This window comes from Lactuca sativa, chromosome 5, assembly GCF_002870075.4.
Source record: "Lactuca sativa cultivar Salinas chromosome 5, Lsat_Salinas_v11, whole genome shotgun sequence".
Lineage (NCBI taxonomy): Eukaryota > Viridiplantae > Streptophyta > Magnoliopsida > Asterales > Asteraceae > Lactuca > Lactuca sativa.
Genome location: NC_056627.2, coordinates 267,601,814 through 267,621,536, shown reverse-complemented (window position 1 = coordinate 267,621,536; position 19,723 = coordinate 267,601,814).

Sequence of the window (19,723 nt, the reverse complement as noted above, 5' to 3'; positions counted from 1 at the left end):
TGAGCATCTGGAGCAAGGTAGAAGACCATTGTTGATTTTGGAAGTGTTGTTTTGCAAGGAAGAGGAGGCTTGGTTAAGGGAACAACAAGAGAAGTCATGTTATGAGGATTGGGGACACAGAGAGCACGTTATTCAGGTAATATTTCGAGTTACATTCTTCTATGTTGATGTGTATATGGATTTAGGGTTTATTGAACCCTTTTGTGGCTAGATTGAGTGTTACCTTAGTCCCCCAAGCGATTGGAACCCTGTATTGGGACCTTTGGAAGTCCAGAATGTCCCATGCCGGAGCATTTCGGGAATCAATGGAGGTTTTGGATTGGAATCCTTATGCCTTAGGTCAAAATGTAAATTATGAGTCATGGGGTGTATTATGAGCACCGAAATGAGGACCTTACGTGATAAATCAGTCTAGGAAGGCCAGACCTATGAATGGTCGGAGCAGTTCTGACCTTAGAAAGCAGTTTGAGCGGTTGCATGGCATGGACTCGCCGAGTCCGATGAACAGACTCGGCGAGTAGCTTGAAGATTAACTGGGACTCGCCGAGTTGTTCTTCAGACTTGGCGAGTTGAGTCGGGGTGGCCCCGCGATTCTTCCAGGAGGAACTCGTCGAGTCAAGGAGGATACTCGACGAGTAGAAAGGGAATCTTAGAGAATTGGTGAGGACGTCTAGACTCGCCGAGTCACCCTAGCACTCGCCGAGTCCGGTCAAGTTGACCGTTGACCGTTGACCGTTGACCAGAGTTGACCTATGTCTAACTTCTTAGGGATAGTCAAACTTAGAAGATAAAAGTGTTAATAAGAGATATATGATGTTATAGGGAGATGGTAGCTCGGCGGATCGAGCACGAGTGATTTCGGGATTTGCTAGCTTTCGATATTCACGAGGTGAGTCTTCTCACTATACTGTACCCGGAAGGGTTTGACTGTGTGACCGGAAGGTCAGATATGATATGTGATATATGTGATATATGTGCTATATGTGGTAAGTTATTTGTTATACGTGCTATGTATGTTATGTGGGCCGGAAGGCATTATGTTATGGGTCGGAAGGCATTATATTATGGGCCGGAAGGCATTATGTTACGGGCCGGAAGGCGATTATGTTATGGGCCGGAAGGCGTTGTGTTGTGGACCGGAAGGTCGGCGTGGGTAGGACCGGAAGGTTTACCCAGCAGGGACGGAAGTCCCCTGAGACACATGGACCGGAAGGTCAGGGCCTGGAAAGGCGTATGTGCGTAAGTTGTATATTGGGGAACTCACTAAGCATTTATGCTTACAGTTGTTATGTATGTGTTTCAGGTACTAGCGAGGACCGTGGGAAGGCGCCGGCGTGATCTGTACACACTGATAGATGTTTTGTGATCTTGGGAATTCTATGATTTGTATTTTGACATGACACTTGGAATATTTATGCCTTGTTTTGAATGAAAATACTTTATTTTGAAATGAAAAATTTGTTTGAAAATTTACATTGTTACAATTGGTATCAGAGCCTTGGTTTGAGGGATTCGGGTGCACCTTCGGGCGTAACTGAACTCAAACCGAGGATTTGAGGAAAACTTTTAAAATAAAGGCATAAACTTTTGTAAATGATTTTGTGGTAAACAAGAAAGAAACAGTGTGTACGATCAGTCAGCGCCCGAACGGTAAAGATCCCCAAAATACCTTACAATGTTATGTTATGAGATAAGTTATGATATGAATTGTTATGCATGCTAGAAGACTAGGTATTCATAATAGGACTAGAGTGGCCTGATTTGTGATGCCTTAGTCTAGGGAGGTTGCCGATATGAGATGCTTTGATAGTGTGCGGGTAGATAGTGCATAACAAAAGTAGAGTGCTCACTATCCGGGGTTTGGGGAGGAAGACTTGGGATGAATGTTGATGCGGTGTGGTCGGTAGTATTGGGCCCGTACTACCGAAGACACCGGGTCAGTGGGAGACCCAAGTAAGAATCCCTGGATATCGGAGACTGAGTAGGGTTGCATTACCGAGTGCGATTATACTCGATGGAGTCTCTGATAGTTTTATGTTGTATTTCAGAGACATTATGGTTAGACCACGCCACGGAGCGAGTTCGAGCGGTGTGAGTGACGAGGAAATTCGTCAGATGATTCATGAGGAGGTGGCTGTAGCGATCCGGGCTGAGATTCCGGAGATGTTTGGGTCTATTAAGACCACCTTGATGGAGACTTTTGAAGAGCGGTACGCCGCATTGACTGAGGCTGCAGCCTCTGCAGCTACCGCAGCTGTGGCCGCTGCCAGGCCACAGGGGGGTGACTCGTTGCTGTTTCGGGAGTTCAGCAACACGAAGCCACCTGAGTTTGATGGGACGCAGGATCCGATTGCTGCGATGAGGTGGATCGCTGATATTGAGGGGTGCTTCTACACTTGTTCATGTCCGGAGCATCTGAGGGTACGGTTCGCTTTGAACCAGCTCCGTCTGGGAGCGAAGGATTGGTGGAAGTTCGTGACGGCGAACTTCACTTTGGCAGAGATTTCAGCAGTGACATGGGAGGGGTTTACCTCTATGTTCAGAGACGAGTACGTTCCCCCGGTGGAGAGGGAATGATTGGTTCAGGAGTTCTTGACCCTCAAGCAGGGTACTGATTCGGTTGCGGTGATCACGCGGAAGTTTCTTGAGAGGGCGATGTTCTGCCCCGAGCTGGTGTCCACAGAGCAGGCTCGGATGAGCCGGTACTTGGGTGTTTTGAGGAGGGATATCCGGGAGTTTGTGTCAAACTCCACCTATCATACCTTTGCTGAGCTTCAGGCGAATGCCAGGAAGCGCGAGATTGAGTTGGAGACCCAGGCCAGGGAGGAGGCCGAGTCTCAGCGGGTGGACCGGCGGCCGGCTCAGTCTCAGCCGGCAGCCAAGCGGACTAAGTCCGCCGATTCGAGGACGGGAGGTCCGAAGGGCTGCACTTGCGGAAGGTGCGGCAAGGGTCATGATGGGGCATGTCGATCTGGTGCTTGCTACAAGTGTGGCAAGGAGGGGCACATTGCTAGGGATTGCCCCAATGGGTTCACGGTTTGATTTCATTGCAATCAGACAGGCCATCGGAAGGCCGAGTGCCCTCAGCTTCTCCAGGGATCTGCACCTACTGCCAGGGCTACTGCGACTCGACCGGTGAAGGCCGAGGCCCCGAGGGCTCGTGGGAGAGCCTTTCAGCTGACTGCGGAGGAGGTCCGCGCTGTGCCCGATGTTGTGGCAGGTATGCTGTATTTCATGTATTTATTTTGATGTCGAGATGTTATGCTTATGTTATGATATGCGTAGGTACTTTCCTTGTGAACTCTGTGCCTGCTTTAGTGTTATTTGACTCGGGTGCGAGTAGGTCCTTTGTATCTTTAGCTTTTAGTCAGCATATCAGCGTTAGTCGTGAGTCGTTGAGTCGGCCTCTGAGAGTTTCTATAGCTGACGAGAGAGTGATTTGTGCCACGGAGGTTCTCCGGGGATGCGTGCTAGAGATTTTCGGGGTTGAGTTTCCGATTGACCTGATTCCTATTGCGATGGGTGATGTCTGTGTCATTGTGGGCATGGACTGGTTGAGCCGATTCGGCGCCGTCATCGACTGTGAGCGTCAGCTGGTGACTATACGAGACCCTAGTGGGGGAGTTCTTTCGGTGTACGGCGAGGGTACCCGTTCGGGATCAGCTTTTTGTTCGGCCGCTAGGGCGAGGCAGTGTCTACAGCAGGGCTGTAAGGGTTTTGTGGCTTATGTGATGGATACGCGGGAGGTTTTCGAGAGACCGAGATCAGTTGAGGAGGTCCCAGTGGTGCGTGAGTTTCCAGATGTTTTCCCCGAGGAGCTGCCGGGAGTACCTCCTGTGAGGCAAGTAGAGTTTGGTATCGATCTGGTTCCGGGGGCCGCGCCTATTGCTAAGGTGCCTTATCGTCTTGCACCTCCAGAGATGCAAGAGTTGTCCTCGCAGCTTCAGGAGTTGTTGGGGAAGGGATTCATTCGGCCGAGCAGCTCGCCGTGGGGAGCGCCTATTCTGTTCATCAAGAAGAAGGATGGTTCACACCAGATGTGCATTGATTACCGGGAGTTGAACAAGTTGACGGTCAAGAACCGTTACCCGTTACCGAGGATCGATGATTTATTCGATCAGTTGCAGGGAGCATCTTGGTTTTCCAAGATCGATCTGAGGTCAGGGTACCATCAGGTGAGAGTGCGGGATGAGGACGTCCAGAAGACAGCGTTTAGGACGCGATATGGGCATTATGAGTTTGTGGTGATGCCTTTCGGGCTCACCAATGCCCTGGCTATGTTCATGGATCTCATGAACAGTGTATGCAGGCCGATGTTGGATCGGTCAGTGATTGTATTTATCGACGATATTCTAGTGTATTCGAGATCTAGAGAGCAGCATGAGGAGCATTTGAGGGAGGTCCTTGAGGTATTGAGATCGGAGAAGCTTTATGCAAAGTTCTCCAGATGTGACTTCTGGTTGCGGGAGGTCCAATTCCTAGGACATGTTGTTAATCAGGAAGGGATATTGGTCGATCCAGCCAAGGTTGAGGTGGTGATGAGTTGGGAGGTGCCGAAGTCACCCTCTGAGATCAGGAGCTTCCTTGGGTTGGCAGGGTATTATCGGAGATTTATTAAGGATTTCTCCAAGATCGCAGTGCCGCTCACCAGATTGACCCGGAAGGGTGTTGCATTCTCATGGGGACCCGAGCAGCAGACCTCCTTTGAGACACTTCGCCAAAGGTTGTGCGAAGCCCCGGTATTAGCTCTCCCGGAGGGGATGGAGGATTTTGTAGTATATTGCGATGCATCGATTTCGGGGCTGGGTGAAGTGTTGATGCAGAGGGTTCATGTGATAGCTTATGCGTCGAGGCAGCTGAAACCTCATGAGGCGAGATATCCCACGCATGATTTAGAGTTGGGGGCAGTAGTGTTCGCTCTCAAGATTTGGCGTCACTACTTGTATGGGGTTCGATGTACGATATACACGGACCATAAGAGCTTGAAGTATTTGATGGATCAGCCCAACCTAAATATGCGTCAGAGGAGGTGGTTGGATGTGGTCAAGGATTATGATTGTGAGATCCTGTACCACCCAGGCAAGGCTAATGTGGTAGCCGATGCATTGAGCCGCAGGGCGGAGAGCACTCCACTGCGAGATGTATGTTTGAGATTGACTGTGATAGCTCCAGTATTGGATGCTATTCGTGGGGCACAGGCCGAGGCTGTACGACCAGAGATTCAGAAGAGAGAGCGGGTCGTTGGGTTGGTTTCAGAGTTCGTTACGGATGGACGAGGGCTTATGATGTTTCAGGGTCGGATTTGGGTACCGTTCGTGGGCGGTACGCGTACTACTTTGATGGAAGAGGCTCATCGATCGAAATTCTCGATCCATCCCGGGGCCACGAAGATGTATTTGGATTTGAGGAAAGAGTATTGGTGGCCCTGTATGAAGAGGGACGTCGCATGGTTCGTTAAGAGGTGCTTGACCTGCCGTAGGGTTAAGGCCGAGCACCAGAGACCGCATGGCAAGTTGCAGCCATTGGAGGTTCCCGAGTGGAAGTGGGAACAGATCACTATGGATTTCATCACCAAATTGCCGAAGACTGCCAGAGGAGTTGATGCAATTTGGGTGATTGTAGACAGATTGACGAAGAGCGCTCACTTCCTTGCCATCAGTGAGAGTTCTTCAGCGGAGAAGTTGGCGGAGATATATGTGAGAGAAGTGGTATCTCGGCATGGGGTGCCGATCTCGATTGTTTCAGACCGTGATGTGCGCTTCACTTCCAGATTCTGGAAGAAATTCCATGAGGAGCTGGGTACTAAATTGCATTTTAGTACCGCATACCATCCCCAGACAGACGGCCAGAGCGAGCGAACGATTCAGACGCTGGAGGACATGCTTCGAGCGTGTGTGTTAGATTTCGGGGGTAGCTGGGATGCGTATTTACCCTTGGCAGAGTTTTCCTACAACAACAGCCATCATTCGAGCATTGGTATGCCACCCTTTGAGCTGTTGTATGGTAGGAGGTGTCGGACCCCCATTTGCTGGGGAGAGGTGGGACAGAGAGTGATGGGCAGTACATAGATCATGCTTCAGACGACAGAGCAGATTCAATAGGTTAGACAGAGGTTATTGACCGCCTAGAGCCGACAGAAGAGTTATGCAGACAGACGCCGATCCGAGCTTGAGTTTCAAGTCGGCGACTTCGTTCTCCTGAAGGTCTCTCCTTGGAAAGGAGTGATTCGATTTAGGAAGAGGGGCAAGTTGGGACCCCGATATATTGGGCCATTTCGTGTGATTGCAAGGATAGGCCGGGTAGCCTATCGTTTGGAGTTGCCAGCAGAGTTGGGGCAGATCCACGACACTTTTCATGTGTCGCAATTGAGGAAGTGTATAGCCGACGAGTCGACAGTGGTTCCATTAGAGGATATTCAGGTGGATGCGAGCCTGAATTATGCCGAGAGACCAGTGGCCATTAGGGATCGGAAGATCAAGGTTCTGAGGAACAAGCAGGTACCTCTGGTGTTGGTTCAGTGGCAACACCGGAAGGGATCGGAAATGACTTGGGAGCCGGAGCATGAGATGCGGGAGCAGCATCCGGAGCTATTTTCAGGGTGAGACTTCAAGGGCGAAGTCTAGTCCTAGTGGGGGAGAGTTGTAACAGCCCGGAATTCCAGGTATTGTTATATTTATGATTTTGGGTGTTTTAAGAGGGGACTCGGCGAGTTGGAGCCTAGACTCGACGAGTAGGATCGCGGATCTGGTCGCGGGTCTGCGACTGGACTCGACGAGTCCGGATATGGACTCGGCGAGTCTGCGCTGTTTAGCGAAAACCCTAACCGTTCAGGGTTGGGACGTATATGAGGGACCTTATGGCCGTCATTGTTCACCCTAGTCCTCTGAGAGAAACCCTAATTCGATTGTGAGCATCTGGAGCAAGGTAGAAGACCATTGTTGATTTTGGAAGTGTTGTTTTGCAAGGAAGAGGAGGCTTGGTTAAGGGAACAACAAGAGAAGTCACGTTCTGAGGATTGGAGACACAGAGAGCACGTTATTCAGGTAATATTTCGAGTTACATTCTTCTATGTTGATGTGTATATGGATTTAGGGTTTATTGAACCCTTTTGTGGCTAGATTGAGTGTTACCTTAGTCCCCCAAGCGATTGGAACCCTGTATTGGGACCTTTGGAAGTCCAGAATGTCCCATGCCGGAGCATTTCGGGAATCAATGGAGGTTTTGGATTGGAATGCTTATGCCTTAGGTCAAAATGTAAATTATGAGTCATGGGGTGTATTATGAGCACCGAAATGAGGACCTTACGTGATAAATCAGTCTAGGAAGGCCAGACCTATGAATGGTCGGAGCAGTTCTGACCTTAGAAAGCAGTTTGAGCGGTTGCATGGCATGGACTCGCCGAGTCCGATGAACAGACTCGGCGAGTAGCTTGAAGATTAACTGGGACTCGCCGAGTTGTTCTTCAGACTCGGCGAGTTGAGTCGGGGTGGCCCCGCGATTCTTCCAGGAGGAACTCGTCGAGTCAAGGAGGATACTCGACGAGTAGAAAGGGAATCTTAGAGAATTGGTGAGGACGTCTAGACTTGCCGAGTCGCCCTAGCACTCGCCGAGTCCGGTCAAGTTGACCGTTGACCGTTGACCGTTGACCAGAGTTGACCTATGTCTAACTTCTTAGGGATAGTCAAACTTAGAAGATAAAAGTGTTAATAAGAGATATATGATGTTATAGGGAGATGGTAGCTCGGCGGATCGAGCACGAGTGATTTCGGGATTTGCTAGCTTTCGATATTCACGAGGTGAGTCTTCTCACTATACTGTACCCGGAAGGGTTTGACTGTGTGACCGGAAGGTCAGATATGATATGTGATATATGTGCTATATGTGGTAAGTTATTTGTTATACGTGTTATGTATGTTATGTGGGCCGGAAGGCATTATGTTATGGGCCGGAAGGCATTATATTATGGGCCGGAAGGCATTATGTTACGGGCCGGAAGGCGATTATGTTATGGGCCGGAAGGCGTTGTGTTGTGGACCGGAAGGTCGGCGTGGGTAGGACCGGAAGGTTTACCCAGCAGGGACGGAAGTCCCCTGAGACACATGGACCGGAAGGTCAGGGCCTGGAAAGGCGTATGTGCGTAAGTTGTATATTGGGGAACTCACTAAGCATTTATGCTTACAGTTGTTATGTATGTGTTTCAGGTACTAGCGAGGACCGTGGGAAGGCGCCGGCGTGATCTGTACACACTGATAGATGTTTTGTGATCTTGGGAATTCTATGATTTGTATTTTGACATGACACTTGGAATATTTATGCCTTGTTTTGAATGAAAATACTTTATTTTGAAATGAAAAATTTGTTTGAAAATTTACGTTGTTACATCTCTCGTCTGTTTGATACTACGAAGAAAGTTCCTGTTGCTGGCCCTAGCAAGAAGAAGAAGTAGTCTCGCTCCAATTTGACGCAAAGGGGGAGATTGTTGGGTCGTGTTTTGTAATATGTTGCATCTATTGGGCTCGTTAGCTAGTCCATTTTTGTATCTCCGGTATGGGCCTATCCATCCGTGAGTCTAGTAGGGTTTACTATAAATATAGGTGCTTGCATGCATCTTAGGTAAACGATAGTAATGATAGAATAGATTGATCAGAGCTTAATTCAGAAGTTTTATTATTGTTCTTGTAACCCTAAATCCTCTACAGCGGAAGTTCTTAGTCGAGCTCTGCTGAGGATTGTTTGATCTAATCATTCGACATATTTTGATCCATACTTGTCTTATTTATTGTTTTATGTTCATCGTAATACCTGTTACAAAGATCTAATCGATCTTCAAGTTTGTTTTATAACTTATCAAAATGCATGAGGTTTTAGCAAAGTATTATCTCCTATGAATTACCATTGATTATGTGTGATTAATTATTAAGAAGGTGAAAAGGTTTGGGGGTTTCAAATGCATGAGGTTTTAGCAAATTATATTGGGGGGTTTCAAATGCATGACAATCAAGGGAAAATGCAAGCTTTATAAGTATGTAAGATATCAAATTACGAATTTTTCTTTTGTTTCACATTGTTGGGTTTGGTTACTTCAATTTAAATTATTTTGATGTGTCTAAAATTGTAGAAAAAGTAACAATAAATATTAAATTAAAGTGGCTTTAATATAAATTTGGTCATGTTTTATAGGTTTTCAATGTCTCTAAAATTATACTATGGTTACTTTACATCATTTTTTAACGTGTGACTAAATGGTTAACAATAGCCATAATATACAAGAATTATGAGTCTACAGTTATTTTAAAATGATGTTCATTCTAAAGTTTTTGTGACTAAGTTAAACAATAACAAAATCAAAAACAATTAATGTGGCAAATAAATACCATAACTGATTTTTGTTGTGACTAAATACTAGCAAATTGTCACTTACAAAATTAATTATATGTGTCCATTTACCGAACATGGTCATGTTCACCGTAATTATATGTATCTAAAATATACCCAATAGTCTTATTACGATACCGAATAGTCCTTAATTTTAACAAAATATGTATCTTTATAATACTTATGATTGTATTTCACTTAATTGTGTGTCTCTATACGATAGGCTATACTCACAAAAATTGATTGTTTTTTGTGACTAATTATTAGCAATTCGTCACTTATGGAATTAATTACATGTGACCATTTAGCAAACATGGTCATACTCACCGTAATTACATGTTTACAAAAGATACACAATAGTCTTAACAAAATTTAAACTGTGTGACAATATAAAAGAAAACAACCACACTAAAACATCATGAATGTCGCAAGTTGATGATATACAATCACCGCAGTTACTAAACAAATGTGTCTATTGACGGTTTAACGCTACAATATTGGATATTTAAGGAAAAAATTTACGTACACATTTGCCACACTTTTATAATACGGTCACATGTTTTGATATCATACAAACACTACATTTTAAAGTGACATAAGACCCACACGATGGCTTTACCTTCAGTCACACTTTCAGTGAAAAAATAAAATGTCATTATACGCATATAGTCACACTTTTTTGGTGTGTCTGTAGGTCATTTTTGTACTAGTGGCTATAAACCGATTTTAATCTTTTTAATAAAAACTCATTATTTATTATAAAGACAAGGAGTTTCTATAATGTTTAAAAATCTTTTAAACAATTTCAAATATTTTAAAGTTGGGTATTTATAAGTTTTACAATAAAACTATTTTCAACAAAAAAATTGAGTTTTAATCGGTAAACGTTTTTATAGATATTCATTTATAAACATCTTATGTTATCTTTTAAATATTTTTTTAATCAAACTCCAAGTAACATTATCTAATGAAAAATGTTATTTGACATGTAAAAACCATTTTTATATATAAAACATAACATATATTTAACATAAAATAAACATCACAAACATGCATTATAATGTGTGTAAACCAAGCCATGTCTAGTAACAATTTTTGTGAGCGATCACAAGAATTATTAACTCTTTCCTAAAGGAATTAAGGGACACTTCAAAAGGTCTTCAAGCTCCCACTTTCCAAGTCAACTCTTGCTTGCAAAAAGGACTTCAAATCTTCATGTTGTGAAAATTGCAACACTTAAACCATTAAGACTATAATTAAGCCCAAAACCAAAAGTGGAAGCTTGTGGTTTGGATTATGGTCTTAAATGGTCAACTAATCTTCAAGGAGGTCATTTCTTCATCTTGTTACATTTAAAAAGAAATACAACTAGTCTAACTAATTTATTACAACAAATCAACAAATGGAAAATACATATTTATCTATTACATCTTATGAATAAATAAATATCAACCAAACAAAGGTCCAAATGACTTGTTTATACACAACAACATATCAAATATTATAACAACCATTTGTTTTTTCTAAGGCCAATTTTATATAACCAAAATGAATGAAAAATGGTTATATATAAAAATAAACAATTTTAACCAAGAAGTTGCCAAGGATGACAAATATGGCTTTTTCTTAACCATAAGAAATTCATGCTTGTTTTCCAAAAACCAAATATTATCAAACATAAAAAATCATTCTAACATATAAAAGATGTCTCTGATACCACTGTTGGGTTTTGATACGAAATATAAGTTTGTTTTTTACACAAATCGGCAACGGAAGACTTTAAGAATAACAAGTTTATTTTTACTTCATAATAAAACCATACCATCGTGGATCCATTTATAGAAGTTATAATGAAATAAAAACAACCATATGATGTTTTAGAGATAACCTTTGTAGCCTTTGAACCCACTTGGTTTTGGGTGTTGATGAAGATGTAAAGATCAAAGAACATGATCTCCTCTACAAGTATCCAACATCAAGAGTAAGACACTTGGAATGCTAGTTCCTTCTTGTATTCTTGAGTGACTTAAACCTTTAAGTTCTTAACTCAAATAAACAATAAAGGAGACAACTCAAGAAGGCTTCTAAACCACCAAACTAACTGCAAAAGAGAGAGAGTTCTAGAGGCATAAAACTCACGGTTTAGGAGAAGTAAAAGGAGGAAGAAAAGAGTGTTTCACACACCAAAAATGTTCTATTAGATGTCTAAGCCCATAACTATTATTGGTATATACTCGACCCGAGAGTAGCATGGCCCATTTGGGTTACATATCATCAGGACAATTTGTTAGGATAGACTTTTAAGAGAATGTAATATATTATTTATTAATATATTATAAGTTCTAATATATTAATATGAAATCATATGTTTTAATTAGTATTGATCAATAATTAGTTTGGAATTAATTTAGTGATCAAAAGAGACTAATTAAATCTATGGGGACTGATTATGGTAATTAGTTATATTTATAAGTGTTGGGCTTATGATCCATGTTGGACCAAGTTTATATATGGATACATAAAGAGTTGGGCCACATGAACCATGGATCATAACACCCATGGGTATGGATTTGGGTTTTACCCATGACCCTTGGAATCCTACATATAAATATGTTTATTCATAGCCAAAAACGCCTAGACATGTTCTTGGAGTTCATGGAGGTGTTTTTGTGCATAGAGATTCCCTCTCAAGAGCCACCTTTGTTCATGATGTGTTGTGACTTCATTTGAGGCTTCCACACTATTGGGGCTAAGCTATTAAGACCAAACACATCAAGACTTCAAGCTACATAAAAGGTAAATTACCCTAACTAGTATCTTATATAGTTTATGTCAAATGCATGCTAGTTATAGGTTTAATGCATTGGAAACCATTTGCATGTATAATTAGTGAAAACATAGATCCAATGTATTTAGGGTTGTATATGCAATATAGGATGTTGTAGTATAAAAAACCCATCAGTGATACCAAAGCCTAGGCTTGGTTTTCAATTATACTTGATGCAATTGCTAAAAAATTGAAAATCTGGCATTCTGGACAGTGGACTCGCCGAGTCCATGGCAAAACTCACCAACTCGCCGAGTTTGTTCATACACTCGACGAGTTGGAGGCCTAGAGTGCAGATTTTCGACTTTTAAGGCTGAAATTGGACTAGAATCATTACCCTAAGCTGTTTTTGAACTTATAAACATGTTTTTGACGTGGTAATGATCATTCTAATCCAATTCAAAAGATAATTGTCAAAAGTTTCATGTTTTGTATTAGTTTAATGGTTAGGCTAATTACATGAAAATTGTTTGATTTGAATTGTCTTGTTCATATGAGTTTAATCTAGATCATAGTTTTTCTTGACATGTTTGTTTGTTTATTAGATGATCTAAATAGTCTTTAATGGATTTCATAACTTGTCCTCAAGTTATGGAAAACCAAAAGTGTTTCTTGTTAATGAGTCTTTAAAAGTCATGAGTTATGTTTTTGAAGAGTTTTCCCCATAAATAGTTTTATGAACTCCATAACTTGTCTTCAAGTTATAGATGTTCAAGAATCTCTTCATTAAAGTCTTTAAAATTCATATTAAACCCATATATTATGAAATTGAAAAGTTTTTGAATTGTTCAAAACTTGCCCTCAAGTTTTGGAATTTGTAAAGTTTCTCCCCATGAATACTTTAATTCCAAGTTAAATCCCTAGAATTTTAAAAGTTAAAATTCAACCCTTATATTGTTATAATATTAATAGCTAATATATATATATATATATATATATATATATATATATATATATATATATATGTATATATATATATATATATATATATATATATGTATGTATAAGAACAAAGTCAGTCTTACCGTTAGTAGGCCTCATTCACGAAGCCAGTCTATAAGGGGGTATAAGATACTGCCTATAAAATGGCAGTTTAATGGGTATCCGCTCTCATCCACCGCTTCCTTGACTGGTGGAGGGTCGTTAGCCGAACGGGTAGGACATGACTCTAATTATCCCTTCATTAAAAGTATAATGATAAGCCTAAAGTAACTAAACTTTATTAGTTCCCAATCTTAGTTACTTTAGGAAAATGTGAATTTTGTGCTAACCCATGAAATTGCACTTTGCACCTTGTTAAGTCGTTAGTGGAGCGTGTGTGGTTAACCGACACACTAATCTGGGACTGACAATGCGTGGCAAAGGGTAGCTTAATGTTAATCATAGATCAATGGAACATGTGTGGTTAACCGGCACATTAATTAGGTGGTTGTAACTTTGAGTGTACCAAGCTAATTGGCATGGTTATTCACTCCTTGTTTGTGATCCTCAGCATCCCAGTCACAAATTTGAAGGGCACAATCGAGATTTAAACATGCCATTGAAAAGTTCAATGAATCTCAAAGGATCTAGGAGTTTCAATTCACTTAAGACCTAAAATTCTTTTTGTTTTTCGTGGTGGAAATTAGTAAATCGTCATTTACCTACCTTCAAATATTTTGTAGCTTGGATTATGGCATCCCTCTTCAAAGTTATAAAATATTGTGTTGGGTCCTTGCCTTAATATTTAATATTGGGTGTTATATTAAGGACTTAAATCAACTAACTTGAATTTCTCCCTCAAAGATGTTTAGTTCAGACAACTATGGTCTTCCTTGTCCTTCTGGACAAAGCTTTCCTAATGAAGATGATACCCCACATGGCGATCAAGGTGAGAGATTAATCCCTTTGTTATGCATACTTCATTTCCTCTACATCCTCCAATTATTTTCCCTAACCCACAAGTTCAAGGTCACTCAAGCCCTATTGGCAAGCAAAGTCTATGTGTGCTCACATCTTGGAGATGAAGTTATATATAGACAGGCCCGAAGATTTAGGTGTCAAAGTCTTAAGGAAGTTGGTTGTTGACTAGGTTCTTCATTCGCTTCTTGAGTCACATAGTGAGTTCTTTAAGGACTAATATGTGACGAACCATGACATGACCTTTAATGATCTTACCTATTTGCTTGATGTTGCTGAATCAACAATGATTTGGAGCACTTGTAAAGAAAATTTGATTGGAAGATCTACTTCCAAACTTCCATGGACATTGACAATGGTAACATTAGAAGTCCAGAAAAGCTTTATCTTCTCAATGGAAAGGGATCGGCCATGGTCAAGTCATTTGACACAATGGTAAAAAGAAATGCTAAGTCTGAGATAGTCTCGTGTATCATTACTAAAGAGTCCATATGTTTCTATTTCCAAAGGAAGGGGTCTTGGTTGCGAAGGTGGCTTATTTACCTGAAAGTTCACTAGGATGGTAAAAGTCAAAAAATTTGACTATGCTTCAGGTAAAATCCACTATCTAACTCTCTTAAGTTCCTATTTGGAGTCTCTTATTACATGATGTGACTAGGTCGCATTTTGATGTTTTGTAGAATCGAAAAAAGAGAAAGAAGCTTAGAAGAAGAGTATGCTGAATTTGATCACGAAGATGGATTTCGATCGCATGGTTCGATGATCAGAATTTTGAGCTACTACTTAAGAATTATGACAGATTGCTTATGAATGCATAATAACATAATTTTCATATGTATTTGCATTGTAAGGATAAGTTTTCTGCAATTTTAAAATAAAAAGAAAGTTTTTGATTTTATTTATTTGAAGTATCCTTACAATGGAATTTGCGAAAATTGTTGTTTATATGATTCCATTGATAGCAATATTGAAAAATAGATTTGATTCTTTCATTTGTGGTAGAGTCATAATTTACCAAATGAGGAAAGATTCTCATCACCCAAGTTTCAGTTGGATAGAAACTTGGAATCATGCAGCTTGTATTGTATGATGAATGAAAAATTTTCATCTTTGGAAATTAAGACTAATTCCGTATTCACATGTATATGTGAGTCAAGTGAAGGACTAGGAGATCGGGTATACTTGGTTATGCGCTGATCAGGTCCACCACAAAGAACGATAAGGCTATTTGTCATGATTTACTAAAGTTTAGTAAATATGGTTGTGCTTACAAGTTTAAGTAAAATTATGAAACATTGGAAAAGTTTCAATGTATTGCAGGACGAATGAGAAGAATCAAATTAGGTAGAAAGATAAAGTTTCTCCAATCTGAAAAGATTGGAGAGTACTTCAGTATCATGTTTTATGATCATCCTAATGATTATGGAAAACCATATCACAATTGATCATCTACGGACATCCTAGTGCAATTGTTTGACTAAGAAGATGAATCGTGAATTGTTGAAATGATTAAATCAAAAAGATGAATCATACTTTGTTCCAAAATTGAATCTTAGAGTAACACTCCAAGATCGAGCCTTGAGTGACATAATGTTGAGAAGGTTTAAAACACTTATCAAATGTAGAGTAAAATGTTTTCTACTCTTGTACATTTGAAATTGGTGAGTTGTGATGTTTTGGATAAAACAAAGACCAACTAAGGCCAATTGTGTGAAGTGTTTGTCTTGATAAAAATCTGCACCAACTCTTTAATATTTGCTTTGTCAAGGAATGGTTCTAGAGAAGAGAATCTTATATGTCAAGAGGTCAGTGGGAGTCTTAATGAACTTGAAAAGGGTCTCAAGAACTAATCAACAATAAATCCTATTGTTTATCACTAGCACGCGACTTGAGGTTTATAGTCTATCGTGTCGACATATTCATGTTCCTGTGCCCATTCCAGTTAAAGTTGAATATGCATGAGAGTTCTATAAGTTCTCAATTGTTTGCATAACTACCTGGAAGCAATGGTAGGCCTTGTGCTACCAGGTGGCAAGAAGTTAAGATTAAACAAGTTCAGTCCATATAGTTTGGATTTGTCACTAACCTTGTCTTGTGATTATGGTTATGACAAATTTACATGGATAGAAACACATACACCATAAAAATATAAGTGTCATAAGGTTACTCTCCGATTCATGAAAATTATGGTTACGAAACGCTTTCACTAAGTAGATTTTAAGTAGATAGCAATTGTGATGTTTTCATTCTCAAAGTCGTTAGTGGAGCGTGTGTGGTTAACTGGCACACTAACATGGACTAGTGAGAATGGTAAAAGGTCTAAACAATATGATTACGGCATTCTTCTTCGTAATTGGTTAGACACACATGTGAGTTATCTAAGGAAATGTGTATGAAATCGGAAAGCTTGGATAAAGTTTTATCAAAGCAGCTCGTATCAAAAATCTAAACTTTGGTAAGAAAGTCAATAATTATTGATTTCTAGAAGTCCAACTGATTTCTGGATACATGTCAAAGCTAGTGGGAGCATAAGTGTTATGCTAATAATTATCATGTTAGTAAGAGTATGATTATTATGTTAGGTGTTTCACGTTAGCAATGTTAATTATAGAAAACAAAAGTGTCAATTTGCAAAGTTGCAGGGTTTGGGAAGTTGTTTTGCTATAATTAAGGGAAAGGAAATTATATTTCATTCCAATTCTAAAAGCTTAGATTGTAAGTCTTTAATCAAATTTAGTCATGATTACATTATTTGCGTTCTAAAATTTGATTATGATTACGACATCCCTTTTCATAATTCAAATTATGACAACATGGCAAATAGAAATAGAAATATTATAGCAAAACACTGGTCTAGTATCATGTCTTTATGTGAGACATCATGAATCGTGTCCCATATGCTTTGGATATAAAATCGATTACATGTGATATAATATTCATCCTTTCTAATTTTTCCAAATTCCTAGGGCATTGTGACATCCCCTAATTTCTCGGCCAGAAAAGACCGATTTAGTTTATGCTTTTTAAAATAAAATCAGAGAAATCTTTTTAAAAGATGTTGCGGAATTGGTCCCCAAAACAAAACATGATAAAAGTTTATCAAAACCTTCTTTAAGAAATGTATAGTTTCATTTCATATCAAAACCTCGGGATGTCATGTTCCGATACATATCAAAATCATAAACAAGACATTATAAGCCTTTCAACAGTTATTTACAACAACTGGCCTATAATCCAAAAATATTTCATCGTCCACCGACTATGCTCGGGGTCCACTACCTGTAACATAAAAAGCTGAGTGGGTCAGGCTTGGGAGTCTGGTGAGCATATAGGGTTTTCAACCCACAGTAATAATAAACATATTAAGTTCATCAATCAACAATAACCCTGATTACCCATTTCCCGTTATCCTCACTTTACGTCCCTAAACACTTATCACAAGGACCTAGCCTAAAGAATATCATCGGGATGGACACTACTGCTAAGGGATTTCCTCAGCCATATATGTCCTAAAGGCAACCATGAGGGGGATGGAGTACAACGAATGAACACTCTTAGTTCATTACACCTACAGGTTGCAGGCCTGCCAGTGTTCCACTGGACTGTCTAGAAAGTCCGTGGTCGTCATCCAAACTCCGCTAGATGACTGGATCTCAAATCACATCGAGGCCTCTCATCACTTTTATTTTTATCACACATCACTATCTACCCATGTTTTACCCAACATATTTGTAGATAAAAATACATATACAGTTTAAAACTTGTATAAAACATCAATTCAACAGTCACCTCGGTTAAACAATTAATATAATTACACGTAGCACGTATTTCATATAAAATACTTCATATCTAGGTGTAAGACAAAGGTGACTATACACTCACATGATTTGATGATAATCGGGCAGTAATCCGTTGCTTAAAACGATCGTTTCTAATAAAACCGAGAGTTTTATTAAGGAACTGGGCTCTGCAAAGGTCGGGCTTTGAAACCGAAAAGATAAATTTTCCGGGCTTCTCGGGCACTTCGTGGAGTATTCCGGGGATTATAATCGATTCGGGGCTTTAGGGGATGTTAAGATGAAAGAAATATGAGAAAATGGGTGAAAATGGACAATTTCTTAAAATTATCCGAGAAGGCTCGCAGCCTTCTACCTATAGGGGGAGGCTTCTGATCGGACGGCTAAGAAGCTCCCAGGTGGCAGCAGATCCGAAGGGGGCAGGTGGCTTCGCACGTGGGTTGCGCATGCAAGGGGCTCGCTGTCACCTCCTGATTGGACCGCGGTCTAGTCCGAAGTAGGGATGGTTTGTGGCACCTGTGAGGGTTCAGACGCACGAGGGAAAAGGCACGCGTCGCATTTCTACTGGACCGAACCTCGGACTCGAGAAGCTCATGACACGCCTCGCCAGGTGGCTTTGGTGACTCAGCCAATTTCTGGACACGCGTCGGATGTGAAGCGAGGACACGTAGCCGATGTCCACGTGTGCGAAATTCCTCGGTTTTGGGGATTTTTCTCGTTTTTCGCGCCAAAACTTCTAAAATCCATAACTTTCGCATACAAGCTCCGTTTTTGACATTCTTTATATGCACGCGTAGGTAAAATTACGCTCTACAACTTTAGTTTAGACTTCCTCGGCTAATTTTGGCTTTAATTTTTATATTACTATTTTTAACAGACCAGGATAGGAAATCCGTTAAAAATTCATAACTTCTTCATCCAACGTCCATTTTCGTCAGACTTTTTATCGTTGTGCTACTAATGACGAGATCTTCAATTCTCGTTTAGGTCATGTTGGCTAAAAATTACTCGATCTAAAATTCGAGTTTTTAGCTGTCTACTGCTAAGTTGAAACTTCGAAAAATCATAACTTCCTCATACGAAGTCAGATTTAGGCGTTCTTTTTATCGAACTTCTCAGTTTAACGGATACTACGACTTTCGTTTAGATCACTAAGGCTAAAAAGTAGTTTATCAAAAACTCACTTTTTAAGACATTCAGCACCGTGCCGGTTTTGTCGCGAAACTTCGACAGGTCATAACTTCTTCGTTATAACTCGGATTTTGGTATTCTTTATATCCCCGAAATCCTTGTTTTGATCACTGCAACTTTATGTAAAGATATCGGGCTTATCTCACACTTTAATTTTGACGCTTATTTTTATTCTTAATTAATTAAACCCTAATAATTAAGCATAAAACACATAATTCACATAATATTCACATAATTCCTTTTCCTTTCTTCAAAATGAGTTACAAAGGTTAACCTAGACTATAATGTCAATATTAATGCCTAGCCTAGAAACACGGGCATTACAGGCATTAAGAGGGAAAATGGAATAGAACCGAATATGACTAAAATGATTAAGCAGTTGTCAATGACAATATGAGGTTTACTAAAGATTGGTTGCTTATGGATAGTTGGAAGTATGGTGTAAATTTTGGAAGGACCATCTTGACATATTCTGAAAAGAGGCAACTCTTGTTCAGAAGTGGTAGTCAAGATGGGAATATGGAAATGCTTCCGTAGGTGGAAGTTATTCATTAAATATGTGTAAGATTAGAAAACTTAATGTAAGAAGGATGTTCAAAGGAATGTACTTTGAATGTGAGACTTCATTTCCATG